The sequence below is a fragment of the Peromyscus maniculatus genome, chromosome 3, assembly GCF_049852395.1.
Source record: "Peromyscus maniculatus bairdii isolate BWxNUB_F1_BW_parent chromosome 3, HU_Pman_BW_mat_3.1, whole genome shotgun sequence".
NCBI classification, from domain to species: domain Eukaryota; kingdom Metazoa; phylum Chordata; class Mammalia; order Rodentia; family Cricetidae; genus Peromyscus; species Peromyscus maniculatus.
Window position 1 is genome coordinate 169,701,040 of NC_134854.1, and position 22,718 is coordinate 169,723,757.

At 44.9% G+C, this 22,718-nt stretch overlaps 1 long non-coding RNA gene across 1 annotated transcript; it reads right to left on the minus strand.

Moving 5' to 3' along the window:
* Positions 1 to 576: 576 nt before the first annotated feature.
* Positions 577 to 22,716, minus strand: LOC143272576 (uncharacterized). The gene is made up of 3 exons (XR_013050253.1): positions 22,509 to 22,716; positions 5,545 to 5,667; positions 577 to 5,241 (listed from the first exon to the last, which is right to left on the minus strand). It is a non-coding gene; the product is annotated as an uncharacterized LOC143272576 (long non-coding RNA).
* Positions 22,717 to 22,718: the final 2 nt, after the last annotated feature.

Here is a 22,718-nt window from a genome sequence, read left to right on the forward strand (position 1 = left end):
TAAAGGCGTGTGCCGCCGCCGCCACCGCCGCCACCCCCCCCCCCCCCCAGTGGGCAGCAACTTCTAGATGGTATAAATTAATCTGCCGTTTCAGGAACAGATGATTGTTAGGTCTCAAACCCAGGACAAATGGCTAATGAGGTGCCTATTTAACATATCAAAGTGGACCTGGCCTCCAAGTTCTCCCAGCACCCCTCATTCCCTACCTGTTATAGGTAGGGGTGGCATACCCTGCCGACCATGGGCAGGGCAGTCCTTCCCCCAGCTGCCCTTGCCTATATAATCTAGACATTTTGGACCTATCCTTTTTTCTACTCTCCTGGCTCTCCCCTCCTCCTTCTCATCACGTGGCCTGGCTCAGGGTCATATTGACTCTGGACTCTCCTAGATGTCCCTGACTCTGGCTATGCTCTCCCTTTTATCTACAATAAATTTCCTCCTCTACCATACCTAGAGCAGTCATGTCCTTCCTTTTTTTCATTCAGTGATGAAATCCAGTGACTCCTAGTTTGCCTTTGGGGTAATGTAAGTGGGATACTGAAGTATAGTTATATCATTTTGTTAAAGTATTCTTTTTTTTTTTTTTTTTTTTTGGTTTTTTGAGACAGGGTTTCTCTGTGTAGCTTTGTGCCTTTCCTGGAACTCACTTGGTAGCCCAGGCTGGCCTTGAACTCACAGAGATCCGCCTGGCTCTGCCTCCCGAGTGCTGGGATTAAAGGTGTGCGCCACCACACCCGGCTGTTAAAGTATTTAAAAAAAAAAAAAAAAAACAACTTCAAGTGCTAAAATTATCTTGGATAAACTGGTTACTGGTTACATAGACCAGCCATGAATTTCTATACAATGTGTCCCTGACCTCAAGGTTATGAGAACAGCCCGATTAATTAACTGCTATCTTTCTGCTTCTGTAAACAACACTTGCTTGCTTCTTCAGATGGCCATAGCTGCCTTTCTGTGTATGTCACACAGTTGTGGTTTGGCCAATCTGCAGTGTCAGCAGCAGGGGCAGCAGAGGAAGCCAAGTTATGCCATGACCCGCCACTGCCAGGTACAGCCCATTTCCACTGTCTACTTGCAATATGAGTTGCATAGCAACATGTGCCCACTTTAAAGGTCCTAGCCACCCCAGATCATTCTGTCTTGTTCGTTCTGTCACCCAGTCTCTCTGTCTATCCATCTGTCTGATCTCCCAACTCCAAGCTGGCCTTTCATTCTCCCCTCCCCCAATACACTTCTTGCATTAGATCTGCTGCACTGTACCCTTTTTTTCTGCCTTATCCAAATGCAAGCAGGGTTGCTTCCTGCTACTCTGTATGGGACAGCAGGATGAGAATATATATAATCCATATAATTTGACTTATTCAGGCCTCTCTTTGGGTATCAAGTAATAGTACAGATAGTGTAGATGTTAAGTTTCAAAGCCTGGTTTCTATTTAACATATCAAAGTGGACCTGGTTGCCAGGCACTCCCAGCATCCCTCAGTTCCTAGCTGTTACAGAGTGATAAGTTTTGAACCCCCAGTTACTGGATATCCACCATTGCTGATGTAATAAGCCAATGAAACTGAATTAATAAATCCAGGTTTAGGGAACTGAGCAAAGCATCTTGGGTGACACTCAGGAGGGCAGTAGAGGAATCACATGGCAAATATGGTGGCCAGGTCTTAAGTAGCCTACAGGCGTGGTCTTGAGCAGCCCTGTGGAGGGGCTAACTCTTTTCGGGCTTTCTGAGGGGAGGGGGCCACTGTTTGTTGGGCTTTCTGAGGGGGCAGGGTCTAGGGAGAAAGAGAGGTGGGGCTTCCATTAATTATCCCAGACTCTTTGGGAATCTTCTGGACCTTCCACCAGAACAGTGGGTATGGCTGGCATACCCTGCCCTCTACCCTGAACTCTCTGTTATGCCCAGATCTTGGGGACCCCCAAAAGACCACCACGGAGACCGAATCCCACATGTAAAAGCAAAGAGCCTTTACTTCAAGCTCCAGAGCTTGGTCCCTCTGTCTGACACAGCGGTGAGAGCAGAGAGCCCCGAGCTCAGGTGGGGTGGGGTTTTTATCATCGCAGAGGTTGGAGTGAGGGGATTTCCAGGGTTCAGGACCCTGATAGGCTGACAATTGTCTAGGGGTATCTTGGTAAGAAGGGGAAATAGGTGTGCACTAAGCTCAAGGACATCTGGCCACCTTATCTAATGGTTGGGATGTTTGGGATGGTAGGTATTTCCTCATCCCTGGGTGGTGTCAGCTTAAGGCTTTTCCTAGATCTGGGTGTTGCCTGCCAGTAAGCCTGTCACAGAAGCTGTGTCTGGGCCCCTAATCCTGTCATGGCAGCTGTGTGGTCAAGCTGTTTTGGGACCTCTTCACACTCTCCAGCCCAGAGTCTGGGCTGTCCTTCCCTAAAAATCCAGACATTTTGGTTACTGCCTCCTTTTTACCTTTTGTCTTCTTGGCTACTGCACTTGCTCCATGTCCCTCCCTTATCCCCAACATGGCTCAGGATCCCGTTCACTCTGGATTCTCTCAAATCTCTCTGCCTCTGGTGATGCTCTGTCTTTTATCTACAATAAACTTTCTCCTCTACTATGCCTAGGAGCAGTCAGTGCCCTTCCTTTTTATTTTTTTCATTCATCTGTTGTCAAAAGCCAGGAGGGGCATAATCGAGCTTCCTCTGGGGAACTCGCCTCTCTGAACCAAGCTGCAGATCCGACTCTCCTAAGGTATGTATGATCATTTGTGTCTGCTGGCTTTTTGCCACCTACCAAATTTGATTCTAGAATTGCTTCTTTCCTCTACCTTAACTAACCATCCATCTCTCCCTGCTATTCAGTAAGTATTCTCTCTCTGGCTTCTGGAGCCGGCTACCCACTTTGGGGTGCTCACCATGTGGGCACCTCCCTGCTACCTGCTTTGGGTTCCCACCATGTGGGCAATTCTACTTACTAAGACACTTGCTCCTCTCCCTCTATCGGAACCCTCCCTTTTCCAAAAGCCTCTCCCAGTGCACCTCTCCAGCTGTTTCCTCCTCTGTTGGTTGAGCGGCAGCACTTGTGGCTGGCCAATGCCTGCAGCAGCCATGCTGACAGATGTTGTGGTGGCAGAAGAATCATGAGCCATGGTTACCTTTCTAGAGCTTTATGGGGGGGGGAGAGGGAGGAAGGGAGGGAGAGAGGGAGGGAGAGAGAGAGAGAGAGAGAGAGAGAGAGAGAGAGAGAGAGAGAGAGAAAGAGAGAGAGAGAGCACACAGAGGGGAAAGAATACGGAAAGAGAGGGCACCGAGAGGGCACGCCCGCTTTTTAGGCTGGGATGCCATCGCAGGCTGATGACATAATTAAGGACATAATCCTTACATCCCAGACTTTTGCTTATTATAAAAAAAGAGGTAGATGGGAATAGGGGCGTCGTTCCTCTCAAAAGCTGCTTCCAGCTGACTATTGGACATCAGTTGGCTCTGGGGGGAATGGGGAAGGGGAGTCTTCCGAGGTAGACAGGCGTTGTGGGATGCTGTCTGCCATCCATTGCCCTGGAGACATGTATCCCTCTTGGCTGTGGCTGGGAACCTTCTGTCTGACAAGATGCTGGTGACACAGCAAAAAAGGTTAGAGAGAAAAGAATCATTATTATTTTACGTTGGCACTTATCTGAAATAGATCTGGCCTGTCCAGATGGATTTAAGCCTGTTTCTGGAGCTTGGGAAGAATTTTGAAACATGTTAAGCTTTATCAGAGACAGATTATTTTAAAGCATCTGTTTCCTTTATAGTTCGGCATCCATGAGACAGGTGATCAACTGTTAAAAGCATTTTATAGTAATAGATGTTTACATTAAAGTGTTTTTTTTTTTTTTTTTTTTTTTTTTGTAGTGCCCAGACGCTTTTGGGTCGGGGGGTGGGGGTGTAAATACCTTTTAGCTGTTACAGTTTATTTGATGTGCTCTGGACTCCAGTTCTGTGGTTGTCCTGTACCATTAGCTGAACAGTGAGTTAGAACAGGGAACTGGGAAGAGAAAAGCTTGTGGTGCATGAGAATCTACTTTTTTGAATTAGGGACAAGACAAAGATCAGGGCCCTGTCTGTGTGCATGTGAGAAACACAGGCAATGGATCTGGAGTGAAGCAATGAGCTCTTATTTTAGCTGGAAATCTTTTTCCATTAAGTAACTCTGAAAGTGCAATTAAATCTGGTGAGGTGGTAAGACTGTCCTCTGTACCCGATGATAAAGGAGAGGTGACATCCCAAAACTCCCAGGACTGAGTCAATGGTTCTGGTGTTCAGAAGGAAAGAAATGGATCGCTTCCCTGCTGCGTTCTGGGTTCCCTGCCATGTCTGTAGCCAAGCCTAGGTCTGCTGGAGGTCTTAGCTTGATGTACCCATGCATCTTGGTGCCTGGGGGCAGTCAGCTGACTGGTTGTCTTTCTAGGCAGCACTTTTAACAAGACTGTTGATGGCCTGGCAGGGCACTCGCTAGCCTGTGGACTTTTTCCTCACTTAAAACAGGGACCCAACCGCTTTTGGGAGTCAGCGAGTGCCAGCACTTCACAATTTTGTTTTTGGGTTTTTGTCTCTTCCCCGGCACACCTTAAATGCCACAGATGACTCTTTTGCCTGTGAGGTCAGGAGCCTTGCTCTCCAGGTGCTTAAGTTTTAGTCGTGGAGGTCTGTGGAACAAGAGCCGGATTTTACTCTGTGTCCTGAAAAAAAATTTTTTTTTTCTGATGATTGTTGGCTTAAGGACAGCGTTTGAAAGATCTGCCAGGAGGCAGACTATAAACCGATCCTTTTGGAAAACTTGTCTGAGGCTATAAGCTGATTTTTGGCTTAAGAGCCATCCTGACTATTGTAAACTTATTTGCATGGATTTTAGCCGCTACCAGACCGGCCTCTGCTTCTCAAGGTGTTTGAGAATGAGTGGGTGGAGTTAAGGTGAGTTAGGGAGGAAAGTCATAGTAGCCGCCCAAGCCCACCCATTTGAGCCCGCCCACTGCCAGTGGAAGTCAGACAGAAAAGAATGCATGTGGCAGAGGCAGAAATGGGGAGGGAGAAGGGTTCAGAGCTTTAGCAGAAAGCTTGAGGATAAAGTAACTCTTTTATATGCCTGTTCGCTGCCAGAAGTTCCCGAGACACTGTTATGTGGCCAGATTTACCAGTACCCGCCCGTTTGTCCTGTGGCTTTTGTCCATTTGCTGGCAGAAGTTCCCACAAAGCTGTTATGCAGCCAGATTTATCGGTATCCATCCCTTTGTCCCATGGCTGTAGCCGAGAGAAAAATAAAAAAATTAAAATAACAAACCGGGATCAGACTCCAATCTCGGGCGTCCCCAGGAATGGAGAGAGATCTATGAATCAGCTCAAGTTAGCCATCCTCTTCATCAAGGGATGGTGAGGGCTGCGGCTGTGCTGCAGTTGGTCCACAGTGGACCCGAGACAGCATTGACCCCCTCTTCAGGAGTGAAAAATGTGCCTGCTGTTGCCAGCACAGGCCGAGGACAACCCCCGGGGTGTCCGTCACAAAGAACATAGCTCAGACTACAGCCGTGAGAATGGCGGACTCACTGTGAAGAATCATGGCGGTAGCAGTAGTGGTAGCTGTGTGGGGGTCCAGAGGAGGCGAGGGACGGTCTTGTGGTCTCGCTGGATGGGGAAGGAGGCGGCAAGCGGCAGCAGGTCCTTGTTGATCTATCCGAGTCACCGAAACAGATGCTGGTTAAGCGGCTGGCTGCTGGCCACGGTGGCCATGCCGACGGATGTTGCGGTGGTGGAAGAATGAAGAGCCATGGTTACTTTTCCAGAGCTTTATTGGGAGAGAGGGGAAGGAAGGGAGGGAGAGAGATGGAGAGAGCGACTGTGCAGAGGGGAAAGAACACAAAAGGAGAGAGTGTGGAAAGAGAGGGCATGCCCACTTTTTAGGCTGGGACGCCATTGCAGGCTGGTGACGTAATTAAGGAAATTAAGGACATAATCCTCACACCCTCTACCTGCTCTAACCACTCGCCTCTCCCCTTCTACTGGGTGTCACTGTGGGGCCCCCTGCTTTGTCTGCTTTGACTGTGAAATCCACGCCAGTGTGCCAGGAAGCTTCTCTTGCCCTTCCCCTATCACATGGAAAGAGGTGCCTCTGCTCTGTGATTCGGGACATTTCTCTCTGACAAGTCTCTCAGTCGGCCTGGGGACACCCTGGAAATTCTTGTTACCACAACACTTACTCCTTCTGCTTCCTCTTGGCCTCAGCTCCTTCATAAAACTTCCTTGCCTCCCTGAGGAGCTGCCTGCTGAGTCCTGAAGCTTCCTTAAGTCCTTCTGGGTCCATGCAAGCTTGTACGCCCTGTCTCTCAGCTCCCTCCTGGAGTACTGCACCTTCCCTATGCCCTCGTGGCTTCTATGATATTGGATCCCTCTCTCAGGGGGAGTTCCTGCTTGTTCCTCCTTGTCTCTAATGGCTACACTGTTCTCTGTCCATTAGCTGCCTCTTGGAGTTCATTGGAATGCTCTCTCCCTTTTATCTACAATAAACTTTCTCATTCACCATACAAGGAGCAGTCATGTCCTTTTTATTTATTTATTTTTTCATTTAGTAGCTACTGGTTGCCTGAAAGAAGATATTCTGAAGAGACACTGTGTCTCTCAGTCTATCAGACTACTAAACAATGGACACAAAAGATAAAGGAATGTCCCTGGAATGTCATGCTGGGAGAAGGAAAAGTTCCCAGCTAAAGAGGGAATTTTTCTCCTGGAAAGAGATTTCACAGAGTTCTAATTACTTGCCAGACCACTTTACAGGATAAGACAAAAACCCAGAGCTGTTGAGTTGTGCATATTGCTGGCCCTCTAAACTCTGATCTCACTTCAGGACCCTGAAGAAGGACTCTTTGGGGAGTTCACTAGATCTTTTTGTCCGTCTTCCTAATGTAGCAGCATTGAATAAATCTCTTTTCCCTGCTTTCTATTTTTTTTTTTAAATTTCTTTTTCTTTTTCTTTTTTGTTTTTTCAAGACAGGGCTTTTCTGTGTAGCTTTGCGCCTTTTCCTGGAACTCACTTGGTAGCCCAGGCTGGCCCTGAACTCACAGAGATCTGCCTGCCTCTGCCTCCCAAGTTCTGGGATTAAAGGCGTGTGCCGCCGCCGCCGCCGCCGCCGCCGCCGCCGCCGCCGCCGCCACCACCACCACCACCACCACCACCCAGCTTAAATTTATTTTTCTATTATCAGCTTGATACAATATAAATTCTTATTCTAATAGTGAAATGTTTCATTGAGGCTTGCCCAGTAATTGAGTAAAACCAAAACTTATTATAAGCCACAGTCATCCTAGGGTCCCCCCTGCTATATTGCCTCCCCGGTTCTGTGGGTTGCAGTCTGATTGTTCTTTGCTTTGTATCTGCTTTCTATTTTAAAGTGGCTCTTTTCATTGGCTTATTGAGGATGGGAATCTGAACCTGACTGGGGGAACAAGTTGTGACCCCTCCCAAGTTAGATACCAATGGAGACATAGGTTTGGTAGAGAAAGAATTGAGGCAGGGAATAAGAGGCAAGCACAATTAAGCATTCATGATGAAGTGCCGGAGTCCAACTCCGGGAGAGGGCAAGGCCTGAAGTGTGTGGATGGATGCAAGAGGGGTGAAATCAGACACGGGACCCTTTTTAGTTTCGTTTTATGAGAGATGGACAGAAAGGAAGCGCATCTTCGCATGGCCTGACCTACTCTGACAACCTGCATCTCTCACAGGCTTTATTTATACACAAAATCATTTCCTCATAGATTTTTAGTCATTGTTACAAAGCCTTTTCATGGTACATACTTTTTCTAAAGTCTTCCTTGATTAGATAAACATATCAAAGTAAAAGAAGCAAAATGAGCAAACAGCAAATTTCATGAGAACTAAAATCTGACATTATAATAAAATCAATTCTTTTAACTCAATGTCTTTTTCCTAAAAATTGGTGCCATAAACCCATGCGGTTACAGAAATAAAAGACAGAATGTCTCTATTTAAAGTTTGACTAAGTTAATAGATCAGAATTTATTTCCTAACACCTGTTATATCAATCTTCTCCTGTATTATTTTATTTATCTACTATAATGAATATCTGATCTTTCTACAGAAGCCTAATTAATCAGTCCTTTGTTTTTTCCTTTCTTTTTTCTATTTTTCTTTGGTATCTGACATGAGACCACCACCTTCTCCTCTGACTTTTGAGTGCTGTGCTCTGTTCTTTATTATTTCTACAACATCAGAAAAATCCCGATCTGACATGTCTGCTCAGGAAACCAGGCAGTTCACGGAGCCAGAATGTTTCTTTTTGTGTCTCTGTCATAAACCCTTGTTTCAATATGATCCCTATCTTTATTACAATCCTGCAAAGGGTAGAAGAACATCAAGATTCCTAAAATTGCTTACTTTACCTTCAGGAGGGTACAATTACTTTTGTAATCAAAATCTTTTCCTTGTTCATGCTAGTTCCATATTTCTGAGGCAGAACAAGCAAAAATTGCGTGGCAAATTCCACCAACAGGCAGTGAAGGGTCAGTTGAGGTCATCCAAGCACTGGAACTTTGTCAAACAGTGCCTTCAAGATGCTTGGTATCACCAGTGATGGTGTGTTCTGGTCCATCATTGTCTCAGGTTTGGCCTGAGGAAGTTATCTCTGTCCTCTCATGAGGGAACAGTCCGGTTCTCCTGAGATGATTACTTCTGCCCTAGCGCAAGGCCTCATAATCATGGATAATTGTCCCCATCTGGATACAGCAGGTCCTACAGGCTCATGTTACTTGGGGGTAGTTACCTGGAGGTAGTCCCAGTTTATAGAGATGTTTATCAGTCATGGAATCTAGGTGACTCTAGAGGAAAGGAAGGGACATAGAACCAGAAGGACAAGAGGGAGTTACTCAGGCCAGTAATCTTCATAACCAGTTTACTGAACTATTCATCTGAATCAAACTGAATAAAACAGAGACAAGTTCCTAGTTTTAGTGTACCTTGCTGGTGTAACAGGCAGAAAAGTGCAGTGACTTCTACTGTTCGGTCATGAGCCTGCCCTTTTAAGACTAGAATTCACAGTCTGAGGAATCAAGCCGTGCTTTCCCCTAGAGCAGAGGTCTCAGGTGGGAAAAGCACAGACAAGAGACACAGCTATACCTGCCCTGAAGCCTAGACTGACAGACAGCAAGAATAACAGATGAAGATAAACTTTCTCCTTCTCTCTGAAGTCCTTGACTGAGTTATAGTCAATCCTCCAATATTCTTACCTCAAGGTATATTTTTTTAATAACTTTTTTTTCATTTATTTTACATACTGATCACAGTTTCTCCTCCGTCCTCTCCTACCTGTGGTGATATTGTGTTCCCCAATATATCGTGTAACCTAATAAATTTATCTGAGGTCAGAGAACAGAACAGCCACTAGAGAGACATAGAGGCCAGAAAATGGTGGCACTCACACCTTTAATCCTAGCCTTCTGGAGGCAGAGGTCCATCTGGATCTCTGTGAGTTCAAAGCCACACTGGAAACAGCCAGGCATGGTGACTCACGCCTTTAATCCCAAGAAGTGATGGCAGAAAGCAGAAAGGTTTATAAGGTGTGAAAACCAGGAACTAGAGCTGGTTAAGCTTTTAGGCTTTTGAGCAACAAACAGTTCAGCTGAGATTCATTCTGGATGAGGACTCAGAGGCTTCCAGTCTGAGGAAACAGGATCAGCTGAGGAACTGGCGAGGTGAGGTGGCTGTGGCTTGTTCTGCTTCTCTGATCTTCCAGCATTCACCCCAATGCCTGGCTCCAGGTTTTTTTTTTTTTTTTTTTAATTAATAAGACCTTCTAACAATTCATGCTACACCTACCAGTACCCCCTAACCCCAGTCCCCCCACCCTACTTTCCTTCTCTCTCCCTCCTCTTCTACTTCTCCCCCATCTCCATTCAGACAGGAGCAGGCCTCCCATGGGCTTGAGCAAAGCATGGCACATCAAGCTGAGGCAGGACCAAGCTCCTCTCCCTTTTGTCAAGGCTGGGCAAGGTGATCCAGCATTGGGAAAAGGTTCCCCAAATCCAGCTAAGCTCCAGGGACAGGCCCTGATCTCACTGCTGGGAGCCTTACAAAGAGACCAAACTGCAGAACCGTCACACACGTGCAGAGGGCCTAGGTCGGTCCCATAGAGACTCCCATGAGCTCATGTCAGCTGTCTCTGTGGGTTCCCCCTGTCACGACCCCCCTGGCTCATACAATCCCTCAAGGCATATTCTAGACCACATTTTATATATTAGCAAGCCCCTCCACCCTGGAATATGTTATAAAATGCCTTCTCTTCATTCCCTGGGATATTCCATTGCACACATCTTCCTGCTGGCTCATGGCACACAAGATAAACCAAATGGCTTCCCTTTTCTGAATAAAAGAACTCCCGTTTCTTCTCAGCCCTCCCCACAGGAAATTCAGTCAGTGCCTTCCTGTCTTTCCTGCAGTGTATTTTTTTAAAATTAAATCTTAAAATTTTGTTTAAAGATTTTTCTTTTATTTTAAATTATGTATATATGTGTGTGCCTGGGCTCTCAGAGGTGTTGCTAGAGTTTTCCTGCATTGCCCATGGTCAGGACAAATCTCTCTCACCCCCCAGTCCCACAGCTGCTCAGACTCAACCAAGTAAACACAGAGACTTATATTACTTATAAACTGTATGGTCATGGCAGGCTTCTTGCTAACTGTTCTTATATCTTAAATTAACCCATTTCTGTTAATCTATAAATTGCCACGTGGCTCGTGGCTTACTGGTATCTTAACATTTGCTTCTCATTGTGACAGCTGACAGTATCTCTCTGCCTCAACCTCCTACTTCCCAGAATTCTCCTGTCTCCTTGTCCCACCTATACTTCCTGCCTGGCTACTGGCCAATTAGCACTTTATCAATCAATCATCCACAGCACAGAGGTGTTAGATCCCCTGGGGCTAGAGTTATAGGCAGTAGTGAGCCATCCAACTTGGGTGCTAGGAACCAAACTCTGGGCCTCTGTAAGAATATTGTACATGCTGGGGGTTGGTGACGGTGCTCACCTTTAATCCCAGCACTTGGAAGGCAGAGACAGGTGTGCCTCTGGGAGTTCCAGCCAGCCAAGTTACACAGTAAGACCCTGTCTCAAAGAAAGACTGGGGTAGGAGTCAGGTCTAAGTAGGTTAGGGCGTGGGGTTCCTTTCCTCTCCCTGACCCTTTTCTTTTCCTTTCCTTTTTTTTTTTTTTTTTTTTTTTTGGTTTTTCGAGACAGGGTTTCTCTGTGTAGCTTTGCGCCTTTCCTGGAACTCACTTGGTAGCCCAGGCTGGACTGGAACTCACAGAGATCGGCCTGGCTCTACCTCCCGAGCGCTGGGATTAAAGGTGTGTGCCACCACCGCCTGGCTAAAGCTTAACAGTTTTTTGTTTTTCAGAGCTGAGGACCGAACCCAGGACCTTGCCCTTGCTAGGCAAGGGCTCTACCACTGAGCTAAATCCCAAGCCCTTTTCTATCTTTTTATCCTGCCTCAGACATGCTTTTCTCTTGTTAGCTTCTGTGCTATGAAAAAATCACCCATGACTTTTCAGAGTGGCCATAAAAAGGGCCACTCTCAATTATGTAGGATTTGAAAAATAAGGCAACAGTTTGGATTTAAAATGAGACAGAATATGTAGCCCTAAGTTTTCTCAGGTGCCGCCTAGCCCCAAATTCCCATGCTTCTCCAGTCCCACCTGGCCCCACCATTGCTCAGCCGCTTATAAAATAATGATTCAGAGGCTTAATTTAATTATCAATTGTATGGCCTATGACAGGCTTCTTGCTAGCTAGCTCTTATAATATAACCCATTTCTATTCATCTATAAGTTGCCAACTGGCCATGGCATTACCAGTCTGTGGTATTGTATTCCCCCAAATATTGAGCATGCTAATAAAGCATGCCAGCTTCTTCTCATCGTGTTGGTGACTGCAATGATGCTGCTACCTGGGATGAAGGGTTTACTGCTGCTTGTTCAGAGAAAAATTGCCAGGACCATCGTGTTACAAGAAAGCATTGGCAAAGGTCAGTTTGGAAAAATTTGGCAAGACAGATGGTGGGGAGAAATTGCTGTGAAGATTTTCTGTTCTAGGGAAGTATGTTCATGGTTCCGAGAGACAGACATTTATCAGACTGTGATTGCTCCAAACCACAGAGGAGGCACACACACACAAAAAGTCTGCAAGGAACCATGACCATGCCTGATAGCAACTTTGAAATCTTCAAAATGATGATGGGACCCCACAAAGATGATTCTATATGGACTATGATAAAGCCATTAAGCCGATTAACACCATGGAAAGATTGACTTTGGACTACAAACTGGTCAGGACAATGCTGAGATGATCCAGCCTGACAGACTACTCGAACAAGGACTTGTGACAAGCCCCGAACTTTCCTATTATCCAGAGACTGTACAAATGATACAGGACTTGACAATTAACCCAAAATTTTTCTTTTCAAGATTCCCTAAAGATATCTTCACCCCTAGGAAGCAAAAAGAAAAAGAGAATAAGATATGAGATAGATCATTGAATCTACTCTGAGAAAGAAGATAAAGAAATAATAGGATAAATAGGTAGATCACTGAATCCACACTGAAGAAAAAGGGGAGGATATAAAAATGACAAAAGGTAGACTACTGAATCTATTATGAGAAGAAAAAAGAGAAAATATGGATATGATAAGATTAAAAGGGAAATTATGGAATCTACTTTTAAAAAAGGAACTACTTGTTTTAAATAAGATAAGTAATGAAAATTTTTTGGTCTGAGTTTATCAGATGTTACTGGACTGGACATTGTTAATATATATAATGGAGTTTTTATCTGAATCTGTCAAATGTTAATGGACTAGACATCATTAATATAATCTTGACTGTGTATATTGTATATACTTACTGGATATAATTTTTCTTGTATTAGTTAAAAGCTTTTTTAAATTTTAGACAAAAAGAGAGGAAATGTGGTATTGTATTCCCCCAAATATTGAGCATACTAATAAACTTATCTGGGGTCAGAGACAGCAGCCACAATATTAAACATAAAGAATAGGCAGTGGTAGCACACGCCTTTAATCCTAGCATTCCAGAGGCAGAAATCCATGTGTTCAAGGATACAGCCAAATTTGGGTGACTCAGCCTTTAATCCCAGAAAGCAGCCTTTAATCCCAGGGAGTGGTGGTAGAAAGCAGAAAGGTATAAAAGGCGTGAGGACCAGAAACTAGAAGCGTTTGGCCTGGTAAGCATTTGGCTGGTTAAGCTTTCAGGCTTCTAGCAGTACAGTTCAGCTGAGAGCCATTCGGATATGAGGACACAGAGGCTTCCAGTCTGAGGAAACAAGACCAGCTGAGAAGTTGGCCAGAACTGTTAAGATTCCTGTTACATCGGTCTGCTGGTATCTTGCTGCTCCTTTGGCAGTGGCTGGTCTCTCTCTCTCTCTTCTTTTTTCTTCTCTCCATATATCTGCTTAGATTTTCCACCTGCCTCTAAGCTGCCTTGCCATAGGTCAATGCAGCTTTATTTATCAACCAATCCGATCAACATATATTCACAGAATACAGAAAGATAAACCACAGCAAGAATAGTTTTATTTGCCGGGCGGTGGTGGTGCACGCCTTTAATCCTAGCACTCAGGAGGCAGAGCCAGGCGGATCTCTATGAGTTTAGTTCGAGGCCAGCCTGGTCTACAGAGTGAGTTCCAGGAAAGGCGCAAAGCTACACAGAGAAACTCTGTTTCGAAAAACCAAAAAAAAAAAAAAAAAAAAAAAAAAAAAAGACTAGTTTTATTTTAAATTGACATAAGCTAGAGTTATTGGAAAGGAGGGAACCTCAATTGAGAAAAATGCCTCCATAAATTCTGGCTGTAGGGCATTTTCTTAATTAGTGATTGATGGAAAAGAGGCCAGCCCACTATGGGTGGTGCCATCCCTGGACTGAAGGTCTTGGGTTCTATAAGAAAGCAGGCTGAGGAAGTCATGATGAGCAATTCAGTAAGCAGCACCCTTCCATGGCCTCTGTATGAACTCCTTGCCTCCAGGTTTCAGCCCTGTTTGAGTTCCTGTCCTGACTTCCGTCAATGATAGACTACAATATGGAAGTGTAAGCTAAATAAACCCATTCCTTGCTTTTTGGTCTTGGTGTTTCATTGCAGCAACAGAAGCCCTAACTAAGACATAGTAGGTGCATGGAAACAATCACACATTGCTGGTTGAAGGAGATAATCCGCTTCAGATATGCCAGTGTGGTCTATTCATTATTTCAGAATGAATGTGTATGAACTGTGCCCTGCCATCTTCCTTCCTTCCTAGTGCTGGGATTAAACATGTGGGTGCTTCCCAAGAACTTGGTAGCAAAGGCATGAGATCTCAAGTGCTGGGATTAAAGGTGTGTGCCACTACTGCCTGATCCCTGTGTCTAATTTAGTGGCTGGCTTTGTCTTCTGATCCCCAGGTAAGCTTTACTGGGGCACACAATATATCACCACAGTTAATATTTACATCTAGTAGGGTATGGGTTCTCATGATCAACTCACAAGCCAAAGCTGCATCAATCCAGTCTACATTCTATACAAGCCAAAGCTGCATCAATCCATTCTACATTCTATACTATTCTATCTCCTCTGGGGATACACCAAGTTTTTCCATTTATCCTATAAGCAACATAACTTGGAAACTTACTCTTAATAGTTGGCACTGTTTATCCTTGTCCTTATGTCTGTCTCCCTTAACTTCTTGGGGAATTGGCACAGTTAATAGAAATGAGGGAACTGTGGGTTTCTATGATTCTACTTCATTCCCTGTTCCTAGACTGTTTCCATTAACTCCTGATACCATCTATTTAATAACATCTCTCAAAGACTCTAGTGATTAAAATAATTCCTTTCAGAACAGTTATGCAAATAGTAATATTAAACTTCATGACCTGCTGGGACTCTTTCAGGCCAGCAGCATGATGAAAGGAGGAACAGGTAGCACAGATGCTCCTGGGGTTACGCTCGGGATCATGCAGCAAACTGTCCACAGGCTTTGCCAAGTGGGTCAGAGTCTCCAGGGCCTTGCTACAAGGAGAGCCGTTCATGCTATTCTCAGGCCTTGTTCCCCAAAGAAGTCTCATGGCTCCTGCCACCAGCATACATGTAAAGGTCAAAAGACAATTTGAAGGAGTAAGCTTTTTGCTTCTATCATGTAAGTTTTGGGAACTGAACTCAGGCCAAGTCCTTAGGCTTAGCAGCAGGCACCTTTACCTGCTGAGCCATTTCACCAGTCCCAAAAAATACTAGTTATAAAAACAGTGATAGCTGAGGCTGCAGCTCACCAGAACACAAGCTAAGCATGCACAAAGCCCTGAGCTATATCTCCAGAACTACAGAAAATGAAAACAAAACAAATACACAAAAAGATATACTAGTTATCAATAAATAGCAGACTTACTTTTATTTCATTAAATATCATAGATATGTGATAATCATGCTGAGTAAAAGAAACAAGACTAAATAAATAGGAGTTCAGGGCTGGAGAGATGGCTCAGAGTTTGGCTAAGAGCATTAGCTGTTATTTTAGAGGATATGGGTTCAATTCCCAGAACCCACATAGCTATTTACAACTATCTGTAACTCCAGTCCAAAGGATCCAACATGCTCTTTTGGACTCTAAGAATACACGTGCATGTGGTGCACAGAAGTACAGGCAACACACACACACACACACACACACACACACACACACACACTAATATTAAAAAAGAAGTTTATAGCCGGGCGGTGGTGGCGCACGCCTTTAATCCCAGCACTCGGGAGGCAGAGCCAGGTGGATCTCTGTGAGTTCGAGGCCAGCCTGGGCTACCAAGTGAGTCCTAGGAAAGGCGCAAAGCTACACAGAGAAACCCTGTCTCGAAAAACCAAAAAAAAAAAAAAAAAAAAAAAAAAGAAGTTTATAATGGATAATTGCATTTGTATTAAAAAAATCTAAAAACTAGGATTAGCTCAGCCAGTAGAATGCTTGCCTAACATGCACAGAAGCTCAATACCCAGCACTCTAAAAAATGGGGTGTGCTGACACCTGTGAACCTAGCATGCAGGGAGTAGAGGCAGGAATATCAGAAGCACAAGATTATCCTTGCCTACACAGCAAGTTCCGGGCCAGCTTAGGCTACATGAAACCATCTTTAAAAAAAAATTTTTTTTTTAAATGAAACACTAGTCAGGTAATTGTGGTGTGAATGAGAAACATCCTCTACATATCTGAACACTTAGTTCCCCAGTGTTGGTGCTGTCTGGGAGGTTTTGGAAACTTTAGGAGATGGAGCCTTGCTAGAGGAAGAATAGCACTTGCTTTGGAAGTTGATATCTGTGGTCATTTGACTAGGTATGGCCCCTATAGACTGTGGTGGTAATCTAATTATACTGAAATGTGATTTTGATTGTATGTTAATAAATAAAGTTGCCCGGGGGTCAGAGCTATTAGAACCATTGCAAGAGTGTGGCGGTGGTGGCACACGCCTTTAATCCCAGAAAGCCAGCCTTTAATCCCAGGGAGTGGTGGTAGAAAGCAAAAAGATATATAAGGCGTGAGGACCAGAAACTAGAAGCATTTGGCTGGTTAAGCTTTCAGGCTTTGGAGCAACACAGTTCAGCTGAGAGCTATTGGGATGAGGACACAGAAGCTTCCAGTCTGAGGAAACAGGACCAGCTGAGGAACTGGTGAGGTGAGATAGCTGTGGCTTGTTCTGTCTCTTTAAATAGACGAACAGACAGGAAATAGAGCGCTCATTCGGGAAGCTGGGACACCGCAGGCGGAAGGGTGAGATTTTGGCTCTGAGCTCTGACCTCTCAGCTTTCTCTTTTGCATTATTTCTGTGTTTCTTATTTAATAAAACGGTTGGTTACATCAATAATAGACTCATGTGTTTGAGTGCTTGCCCCATAGGGAATGACCCCATACCATTATTAGGAGGCATGGCCTTGTTGGAGTAGGTGTGGCCTTGCTGGAGGAAGTGTAGGCAGGCTTTAAGGTCTCCTATGCTCACACTATGACCAGTGTAACAAACAGTTGCTTCTGCTGCCTGTGGATCAAGATGTAGAACTCTGAGCTCCTTCTCTAGCACCATGTCTCCCTGCATGCTGCCATGAAGATAATGGACTAAACCTCTGAAACTGTAAACCAAGCCCAATTAAATGTTTTCCTTTATAAGAGTTGCCGTGGTCATGGGATGTAGTGGGTAGCTGTTCTAGCTATGACCTTGAAGCACCGCCCCTAGTGAGGTAGCAGGTAACTGATACACCTACCTATGACCTTGAAGTACATGCCCCTGGGGCGTGGCCTCTCAAGACCCTAAAGACCTAGGATGTACTACATGGTTCTCTTTGCTCCTTATGGTTCTGGATGCTGGGACTCACCAGGAAGATCTTAGATGATCAGCATGGGACATAGCTTGCCTTTCCCGGACCCTACAATAAATACCCATGCTATAGTGAGTTATCCCCTAATAAATTCCCTTGCTCATTAAATAGACTCCATGGATTTCTTGTATTAATAAGGTCTCTTCACATCTACAGAAACCCTAACTAAGACAGAAGTTGGTACCAGGGACTGGGGTATTGTTGTGATAGGCCTGACCATGCTTTTGTTTAGAGGAATGTGGCCTTTGGGAGTTTGGATTAGAAAAGCAGTTGAATGCTTAGTGAAGCTTACTTAATAGGCCATCCTAGTAGGAACATGGAAGACAGTGGTGCTGAGGGGGCCTGGCTCAAGAGGTTTCATAGGAGAAAACTTTTAGTATGTTGTCTAGACATTGTTCTTATGATATTTTGATGAAGAATGTGGCTGCATTTTGCCCTTATCTAAAGAGTCTGCCTGAGGCTAAGGTGAAGAGATTTCAATTAATTACACTGGCAGAGGAAATCTCAAAACAGTCTAGTACAGACTCTGTCATACAGTTATTACTGTTAACTCTAATGAAGATGCATAATTAAAAGAAGCAAGCTGAGCAAGGAAAAATACAAAATGTACAGATTGAGAAAAGGGGCACCAGGGAGTGGAATGGAGCTAAGTTCTATGTTCCAGGAGACCAACAGATTAAAGAGGAGCAGGATATAAATGCTGTATAGGGAGTGGTGACCTCAGGGCAAGACCCCACCCAGCTAATCTTCCAACGTGAGAAAAAGAATCAAAGAAAAGCTTAGAGCCAGGTGTGGTGATGCACACCTTTAATCCCAGTACTCAGGAGGCAGAGGCATACAGATTTCTTGAGTTCAAGGCACCCTGGTCTAGAGATCCAGTTTCAGGACAGCCAAGCTTAGGTAGGCAGTAAAGGAAACCACCAAAAACAGAAAGTTGGTGAAGATGTAATTGAACAAGAGGGGCATGTTCCAATCCCAGCAAGCAGCAGAACTTCGCAGCTTTGGCCATATGGTTCTGGCTTTATAGTCAAGGATAGAAGAAAGGGGTTATGGAATCTCCCTCCTCCATTAAGGAAAGCTGCTGAGCCCAGGCATGTGTCAGGGGATGTCCCTGCATGGAGGCCTAGAGAGGCCATTGTGTGAAACTGTGAAGGTAAAGCCTGGATTGCCTTGGAGAATCCAAGATGTTGGAGATGCCAGAGTTGTGGGGTACCTGCTGAGGAGAGCTGTTAATAGGGAGTAGAACCAGCCAAAGAGAAAGAAGTGTGTTGTAGTCAAGATGAAAGGAGCTGGAGATCTGAAGAGCATTTTGATATCAGCCATGGAGATGCAGAGTCTGGAGTTTGCCCAGCTGGTTTTCAGTTGAGTTGGCCCAGTATTTCCTCACTGTGTTCCCTTTCCTCCGTTTTGGAATGGTAATACATATCTATTGGTGAAATTATTAAGGTCACTCCACATAGTTAAAAGAGAGGTTTATTTTGTGGGGTAACTTACAAGTGAAGGGATAGGTAACAGGGTCTGGGAAAGGTGTAGCTCAGTCCGGCGGTGTTCTCTGGAGAACGCTGTTCAGTGTACCTCCAGCGTCCAGGGTCCAGGAACCAAGAGAGCCAGCCCATCCGGATCCCGGGTCTTCAAGGGTCCTCCTACGGCTCAGCCTTGTAAGCGTGACAGTTACCGAAGCCTCAATGGGGGTGGTCCTTCCAGATCAAAGCTGGAACGCTACCCACTACACATATCCTGTGCCATTATATGTTAGAAGTATGTGATCTGCTCTTTTGATTTTGATTTTTTAAAAAAAAAAAAAAAGATTTATTTATTATGTATACAGCATGTATGACTGCAGGCCAGAAGAGGGCACCAGATCTCATTATAGATGGTTGTGAGCCACCATGTGGTTGCTGGGAATTGAACTCAGGACCTCTGGAAGAACAGTCAGTGCTCTTAACCTCTGAGCCATCTCTCCAGCCCTTGATTTTGATTTTATAGGGGGGTTACAGTTAAGAGATTGCATGAATCTTAGGAGAAACTTTGAATTTTGGACTTTTAAGTATTGTTGAGACTGATAGACCATGGGGACTTTTGAAGTTGGTCTAAATGCATTTTACATTATATTATGCCCACAAGCCTACGAAGGCCAGGGAGTAGAATGTGGTGGTTTGATTAGGCATGGTCCCCTTTGTGGTGATAATGTGTTCCCCAATATATTGTGCACCCTAATAAACTTGCCTGGGGTCAGAGAACAGAACAGCCACTAGACAGACACAGAGACCAGAAAATGACGGCACTCACATCCAGAGTCAGAGATCCATCTGGATCTCTGTGAGTAAATAGCCAGGCATGGTGACTCACGCCTTTAATCCCAGGAAGTGATGGCAGAAAGCAGAAAAGTATATAAGGAGTGAGGACCAGGAACTAGGCAGGTTAAGCTTTTAGACTTTTAGCAGCAGTCAGCTGAGACCCATTTGGATGAGGACACAGAGGCTTCCAGTCTGAGGAAACAGGATTAGCTGAGGAACTGGCAAGGTGAAGTAGCTGTGGCTTGTTCTGCTTCTCTGATCTTCCAGTTCACCCCAATACCTGGCTCAGATTTGTTTTTATTCATAAGACCTTTTAAGATTTGTGCTACACCCCTTAGACTCATATGCTTGAGTGCATGGCCCACAGGGAGTGGCACTATTAGGAGGTGTGGCTTTGTTGGAGGAAGTGTGTCACTGTGGAGGAGGCGGGCTTTGAGGTCTCCTATGCTTAAGCTATGCCCAGAGTAGCACACTGTTGCTTCTGCAGATCAAGATGTAGAACTCTCGGCTCCTTCTCCATCAATTAGAAAAACAATTAGACTCTGTGGTAGAAGCAGCCCTCCAAAACAGAAGAGGATTGGATCTATTGTTTCTTAAGGAGGGAGGTTTCTGTATGACATTGTGGGGGAACTTGTTTTTATGCCAATCATTCTGGGATAGTCCAAGACACCTTATCAAAAGTAAAACAAAACCTGATGGATAGGGAGACACAAAAAAGACAGGCTGGTAACTGGTTCCAAAATCTCTTTAATTGGTCTCCTGGGCTAACCACTGTGCTCACTGCCCCAGCAAGACCACTGGCCCGCCTTCGCCTCCTGCTTCTCAGAGGACCTTGCATCCTGAATGTTTTAGTTAAATTTGTTCAGTCTAGAGTTTACTCAGTTAAGCTCATGGTCCTAAGGAACTAATACCATCCCTATACCCTGGAACAGATAATCAAGGATTTGAATAATGTACAAAGACAAGGGGGTAATGTAAGCCATTCTGAGTAAAACTTCCATTTTGAATAGGGATCAAAAATGTTTAAGTTCCCAAGACCTCCCTGGGTAACTGACATCCTGTTTGGCACGTTAAGACATGAATGTGGGGCAAGCCACACAGCCACAGGTGAATAAACCAACCAATGAGAATAGGATAAGCATACCACAAAGAAATGTCCCTAGGAAAGTCCCCATCCTTGAGTCCTGATTGGTGAAAAATGTAACCCGTAACTTGGCAGAGATATTTGTGGCTTTTGTGCTTAAAGCTCTGGATCACTCTGGCTCCAGGCTCACAGTTCAGCTCCCAAGTCTGTTCTGTGTTCCTGATCAATCAATAGTGGCTTGATTACAATAAACTTTTTTGCATTGAAGTGGAGTTTAGGCTGTGTTGGATCCAAGCAGACCCCACAACAGCAGAACTGCATGCTTAGCATAGAAAGACAACAGGGTAAACCATAAATACAGATTTTCAAAAATGTTTATTTTATTTTTAATTTTTCAAGACAGAGGTTCTCTGTGAGGCCTTGACTGTCTTGGAACTCATTCTGTAGACCAGGCTGGCCTCGAATTCACAGAGATCCGCCTGCCTTTGCCTCTGCTTCCTGAGTGCTGGGATTAAAGGCGTGTATCACCACCACTGAGATTTTTTAAAAAAATCCTCTTCTTTTTTGGGGGCGGGGAGGGACAGGATCTTACCAGGCATGGAACTCACTCTGTAGCCCAGGCTGGCCAGGAACCCACAGGGATGCGCCTGCCTCTACTGGCTAAATGCTGTAATTAGAGGCGTGAGTCACTATACCTGGTGATTAAAAAAATATTCGTTTCTGTTTTGTTTGTTTGTTTTTGTTTTTGTTTTTGTTTTTGTTTTTGATTTTTCGAGACAGAGTTTATCTGTGTAGCTTTGCGCCTTTCCTGGAACTCGCTTTGTAGACCAGGCTGGCCTCAAACTCACAGAGATCAGCCTGCCTCTGCCTCCCGAGTGCTGGGATTAAAGGCGTGCACCACCACCGCCCGGCTCGTTTCTGTTTTTAATTATGTGCATCTGTATGTGTCTGTGTACAGGCGTGCAGATGCCCAAGGGGGCCAGAGACACTGGATCCCCTCGAGCTGGAATACAGGCACACCTTGTGTGGGTCTGAGAGGCAAACTCAGATGCTCTGCAAGCACTACACGACACCAAGCCATTTCTCTAGCCCCTAAACACAGATTTCTAAAGTTTTTATTACATTTATTTATTGTGGTGTGTGTGTGTGTGTGTGTGTGCTGGGGTGTGAAAGTAGGAGGACACTTGTGGGCTCTGCGGAACTCAGGTGTCAGGCTTGGCAGTGGCCCTGGCACACGGAGTCACCTAGATGGGTCCGGCTTTTCTTTTCTTGTTTTTTTCTGAGACTGGGTGTCATGTAGCCAAGGCTGACTTCTGACTTGCTGAGTATGACCTTGAACCTCTTCCATCCACTCCTGAGTGCTAGCTAGGATTAGGGATGGCTCCCAGGGTCTCAGGCTACGTAAAAACTCCTAACAACTGAGCCAGGCCCCAATTCAGATTTTGACCAGGCATCTGAGGAGCATTCCTTAAATGGTAAATTTAGATAAAGAAACATAGCTTGTCAATTTCCTTGTTTGGGATTTTTTTTTCCTTGTACATCATAGATTTTCTTTAATGAAAGTGAGATGGCTTAAGTTTGGAGTCGTGAGTTGAGGGGCCTGTGGAGAATCTAAGAGATTCAGAACCTGAGCCCTACAGGTTGAAAATCACCCTGGGCTGTGACTTTACAACAGGGGAACCATATATTATGATTTATCGCAACTGAATGTGTCATAAAAGTTTATTCACCTCTCCAGATTCATCCTCTCAGGACAGTGCTGGCTGCATACAGCTCTGCAGGAGGTTTTATAAATCAGAATTCCCCAGACGTGGCGCACAAAGCTGTGCAATGGCGCTCCAGGTCTATAGGGACTGACCAGAGGGCACGGCCCCTAGTCTCAAGGTTACAGAAGGGCTTTGTGGTTCCCAACAGCCTTGAGAACCCAGAGGTGCAAAACA